At 43.8% G+C, this 5,943-nt stretch overlaps 1 non-coding gene across 1 annotated transcript; it reads left to right on the top strand.

The window, feature by feature from the left end:
* The first annotated feature begins 5,648 nt into the window (after positions 1-5,648).
* On the top strand, positions 5,649-5,721 carry TRNAR-ACG (transfer RNA arginine (anticodon ACG)). The gene has a single exon. It is a non-coding gene; the product is annotated as a tRNA-Arg (tRNA).
* The last annotated feature ends 222 nt before the right edge of the window (positions 5,722-5,943 follow it).

Genomic DNA, 5,943 nt, shown 5'->3' with positions numbered 1-5,943 from the left:
GACATGCATGGGTTAGTTAGTCCTGACATGCATGGGTTAGTTAGTCCTGACATGCATGAGTTAGTTAGTCCTGACATGTATGAGTTAGTTAGTCCTGACATGCATGGGTTAGTTAGTCCTGACATGCATGGGTTACTTAGTCCTGACATGCATGGGTTAGTTAGTCCTGAGTGCATGGGTTAGTTAGTCCTGACATGCATGGGTTAGTTAGTCCTGACATGGGTTAGTTAGTCCTGACATGCATGGGTTAGTTAGTCCTGACATGAATGGGTTAGTTAGTCCTGACATGCATGGGTTAGTTAGTCCTGACATGCATGGGTTAGTTAGTCCTGACATGCATGGGTTAGTTAGTCCTGACATGCATTGGTTAGTTAGTCCTGACATGCATGGGTTAGTTAGTCCTGCATGGGTTAGTTAGTCCTGACATGCATGGGTTAGTTAGTCCTGACATGCATGGGTTAGTTAGTCCTGACATGCATGGGTTAGTTAGTCCTGACATGCATGGGTTAGTTAGTCCTGACATGCATGGGTTAGTTAGTCCTGACATGCATGGGTTAGTTAGTCTGACATGCATGGGTTAGTTAGTCCTGACATGCATGGGTTAGTTAGTCCTGACATGCATGGGTTAGTTAGTCCTGACATGCATGGGTTAGTTAGTCCTGACATGCATGGGTTAGTTAGTCCTGACATGCATGGTTTAGTTAGTCCTGACATGCATGGGTTAGTTAGTCCTGACATGCATTGGTTAGTTAGTCCTGACATGCATGGGTTAGTTAGTCCTGACATGCATGGGTTAGTTAGTCCTGACATGCATGGGTTAGTTAGTCCTGACATGCATGGGTTAGTTAATCCTGACATGCATGGTTAGTTAGTCCTGACATGCATGGGTTAGTTAGTCCTGACATGCATGGGTTAGTTAGTCCTGACATGCCTGGGTTAGTTAGTCCTGCCATGCATGGGTTAGTTAGTCCTGACATGCATGGGTTAGTTAGTCCTGACATGCATGGGTTAGTTAGTCCTGACATGCATGGGTTAGTAAGTCCTGACATGCATGGGTTAGTTAGTCCTGACATGCATGGGTTAGTTAGTCCTGACATGCATAGGGTTAGTTAGTCCTGACATGAATGGGTTAGTTATGACATGGGTTAGTTAGTCCTGACATGCATGGGTTAGTTAGTCCTGACATGCATGGGTTAGTTAGTCCTGACATGCATGGGTTAGTTAGTCCTGACATGCATGGGTTAGTTAGTCCTGACATGCATGGGTTAGTTATGACATGCATTGACATTTAGTTAGTCCTGACATGCATGGGTTAGTTAGTCCTGACATGCATGGGTTAGTTAGTCCTGACATGCATGGGTTAGTTAGTCCTGACATGCATGGGTTAGTTAGTCCTGACATGCATGGGTAAGTTAGTCCTGACATGCATGGGTTAGTTAGTCCTGACATGCATGGGTTAGTTAGTCCTGACATGCATGGGTTAGTTAGTCCTGACATGCATGGACATGCATTGGAGAGTGAGTCCTGACATGCATGGGTTAGTTAGTCCTGACATGCATGGGTTAGTTAGTCCTGACATGCATGGGTTAGTTAGTCCTGACATGAATGGGTTAGTTAGTCCTGACATGCATGGGTTAGTTAGTCCTGACATACATGGTTTAGTTAGTCCTGACATGCATGGGTTAGTTAGTCCTGACATGCATTGGTTAGTTAGTCCTGACATGCATGGGCTAGTTATGGCATGGTTTAGTTAGTCCTGACATGCATGGGTTAGTTAGTCCTGACATGCATTGGTTAGTTAGTCCTGACATGCATGGGTTAGTTAGTCCTGACATGCATGGGTTAGTTAGTCCTGACATGCATGGGTTAGTTAGTCCTGACGTGCATGGGTTAGTTAGTACTGACATGCATGGGTTAGTTAGTAGTGACATGCATGGTTTAGTTAGTCCTGACATGCATGGGTTAGTTAGTCCTGACATGCATGGGTTAGTTAGTCCTGACATGCATGGGTTAGTTAGTCCTGACATGCATGGGTTAGTTAGTCCTGACATGCATGGGTTAGTTAGTCCTGACATGCATGGTTTAGTTAATCCTGACATAGTTAGTCCTGACATGCATGGTTAGTTAGTCCTGACATGCATGGTTAGTTAGTCCTGACATGCATGGGTTAGTTAGTCCTGACATGCATGGGTTAGTTAGTACTGACATGCATGGGTTAGTTAGTCCTGACATGCATGGGTTAGTTAGTCCTGACATGCATGGTTAGTCCTTAGTTAGTCCTGACATGCATGGTTTAGTTAGTCCTGACATGCATGGGTCCTTAGTTAGTCCTGACATGCATGGGTTAGTTAGTCCTGACATGCATGGTTTAGTTAGTCCTGACATGCATGGTTTAGTTAGTCCTGACATGCATGGTTTAGTTAGTCCTGACATGCAAGGTTTAGTTAGTCCTGACATGCATGGGTTAGTTAGTCCTGACATGCATGGGTTAGTTAGTCCTGACATGCATGGGTTAGTTAGTCCTGACATGCATGGGTTAGTTAGTCCTGACATGCATAGGTTAGTTAGTCCTGACATGCATGGTTAGTTAGTCCTGACATAGTCTTGACATGCAAGGTTTAGTTAGTCCTGACATGCATGGGTTAGTTAGTCCTGACATGCATGGGTTAGTTAGTCCTGACATGCATGGGTTAGTTAGTCCTGACATGCATGGGTTAGTTAGTCCTGACATGCATGGGTTAGTTAGTCCTGACATGCATGGGTTAGTTAGTCCTGACATGCATGGGTTAGTTAGTCCTGACATGCATGGTTAGTCCTTAGTTAGTCCTGACATGCATGGGTTAGTTAGTCCTGACATGCATGGTTTAGTTATTCTTGACATGCATGGTTTAGTTAGTCCTGATATGCATGGGTTAGTTAGTCCTGACATGCATGGGTTAGTTAGTCCTGACATGCATGGTTTAGTTAGAACTGACATGCATGGTTTAGTTAGTCCGGACATGCATGGGTTAGGTTTAGTTAGTCCTGACATGCATGGGTTAGTTAGTCCTGACATGCATGGGTTAGTTAGTCCTGACATGCATGGGTTAGTTAGTCCTGACATGCATGGGTTAGTTAGTCCTGACATGCATGGGTTAGTTAGTCCTGACATGCATGGGTTAGTTAGTCCTGACATGCATGGGTTAGTTAGTCCTGACATGCATGGGTTAGTTAGTCCTGACATGCATGGGTTAGTTAGTCCTGGCATGCATGGGTTAGTTAGTCCTGACATGCATGGGTTAGTTAGTCCTGTCCTGACATGCATGGGTTAGTTAGTCCTGACATGCATGGGTTAGTTAGTCCTGACATGCATGGGTTAGTTAGTCCTGACATGCATGGGTTAGTTAGTCCTGACATGCATGGGTTAGTTAGTCCTGACATGCATGGGTTAGTTAGTCCTGACATGCATGGGTTAGTTAGTCCTGACATGCATGGGTTAGTTAGTCCTGACATGGGTTAGTTAGTCCTGACATGCATGGGTTAGTTAGTCCTGACATGCAGTCCTGACATGCATGGGTTAGTTAGTCCTGACATGCATGGGTTAGTTAGTCCTGACATGCAGTTAGTCCTGACATGCATGGGTTAGTTAGTCCTGACATGCATGGGTTAGTTAGTCCTGACATGCATGGGTTAGTTAGTCCTGACATGCATGGCATGGGTTAGTTAGTCCTGACATGCATGGGTTAGTTAGTCCTGACATGCATGGGTTAGTTAGTCCTGACATGCATGGGTTAGTTAGTCCTGACATGCATGGTTAGTTAGTCCTGACATGCATGGGTTAGTTAGTCCTGACATGCATGGGTTAGTTAGTCCTGACATGCATGGGTTAGTTAGTCCTGACATGCATGGGTTACTTAGTCCTGACATGCATGGGTTAGTTAGTCCTGACATGCATGGGTTAGTTAGTCCTGACATGCATGGGTTAGTTAGTCCTGACATGCATGGGTTAGTTAGTCCTGACATGCATGGGTTAGTTAGTCCTGACACATGGTTTAGTTAGTCCTGACATGGGTTAGTTAGTCCTGACATGCATGGGTTAGTTAGTCCTGACATGCATGGGTTAGTTAGTCCTGACATGCATGGTTTAGTTAGTCCTGACATGCATGCATGGGTTAGTTAGTCCTGACATGCATGGGTTAGTTAGTCCTGACATGCATGGGTTAGTTAGTCCTGACACAGTCCTGCATGCATGGGTTAGTTAGTCCTGACATGCATGGGTTAGTTAGTCCTGACATGCATGGGTTAGTTAGTCCTGACATGCATGGGTTAGTTAGTCCTGACATGCATGGGTTAGTTAGTCCTGACATGCATGGGTTAGTTAGTCCTGACATGCATGGGTTAGTTAGTCCTGACATGCATGGGTTAGTTAGTCCTGACATGCATGGGTTAGTTAGTCCTGACATGCATGGGTTAGTTAGTCCTGACATGCATGGGTTAGTTAGTCCTGACATGCATGGGTTAGTTAGTCCTGACATGCATGGGTTAGTTAGTCCTGACATGCATGGTTCAGTTAGTCCTGACATGCATGGGTTAGTTAGTCCTGACATGCATGGGTTAGTTAGTCCTGACATGCATGGGTTAGTTAGTCCTGACATGCATGGGTTAGTTAGTCCTGACATGCATGGGTTAGTTAGTCCTGACATGCATAGGTCCTTAGTTAGTCCTGACATGCATGGGTTAGTTAGTCCTGAAATGCATGGGTTAGTTAGTCCTGACATGCATGGGTTAGTTAGTCCTGACATGCATGGGTTAGGTAGTCCTGACATGCATGGTTAGTTAGTCCTGACATGCATGGGTTAGTTAGTCCTGACATGCATGGGTTAGTTAGTCCTGACATGCATGGGTTAGTTAGTCCTGACATGCATGGGTTAGTTAGTCCTGACATGCATGGGTTAGTTAGTCCTGACATGCATGGGTTAGTTAGTCCTGACATGCATGGGTTAGTTAGTCCTGACATGCATGGGTTAGTTAGTCCTGACATGCATGGGTTAGTTAGTCCTGACATGCATGGTTTAGTTAGTCCTGACATGCATGGTTCAGTTAGTCCTGACATGCATAGTTAGTCCTGACATGCATGGGTTAGTTAGTCCTGACATGCATGGGTTAGTTAGTCCTGACATGCATGGGTTAGTTAGTCCTGACATGCATGGTTAGTTAGTCCTGACATGCATGGGTTAGTTAGTCCTGACATGCATGTTAGTCCTGACATGCAGTTAGTCCTGACATGCATGGTTTAGTTAGTCCTGACATGCATGGTTTAGTTAGTCCTGACCTGCATGGGTTAGTTAGTCCTGACATGCATGGGTTAGTTAGTCCTGACAAACATCTTACTGAGGAAACTAAAGTGTTGGTTCACAGTACACTGAACATTAAAGTTATTAACACTTCTCAGTGTAACTAACTGCTGAACCAACACTGAATAATCTTTATAATATTAATAATGATAAACAAAACTGAATAACAATTGAACTTAGAGAAACAGATATTAATAATAACTGTACTTAAAGTAATAGGCATTAATAATAATAACTGAGTTCAGAGTAACAGACATTAATAATAACTGAACCTAGAGACACGGAAATAAATGTTAATTGACCGGTGGTGTGAACGGCCTTGTGGCGCAACGGATAACGCGTCTGACTACGGATCAGAAGATTCCAGGTTCGAATCCTGGCAAGGTCGACATTGATGTTTATTATTGTTGCTGTTATTATTATTATTATTATTATTATTATTATTATTATTATTATTATTTATTATTATTATATAGGGGGAAATGCTAGAGAAAAAAAACATTTCTTATTTCTTAGTTTCCCCTCACCTTGATATCCTTCCCCTCACCTTGATATCCTTCCCCTCACCTTGATATCCTTCCCCTCACCTTGATAACCTTCCACTCACCTT

The sequence above is a fragment of the Cherax quadricarinatus genome, chromosome 37 (assembly GCF_038502225.1).
Source record: "Cherax quadricarinatus isolate ZL_2023a chromosome 37, ASM3850222v1, whole genome shotgun sequence".
Lineage (NCBI taxonomy): Eukaryota > Metazoa > Arthropoda > Malacostraca > Decapoda > Parastacidae > Cherax > Cherax quadricarinatus.
This window is presented reverse-complemented; position numbering and strand designations above follow the sequence as displayed.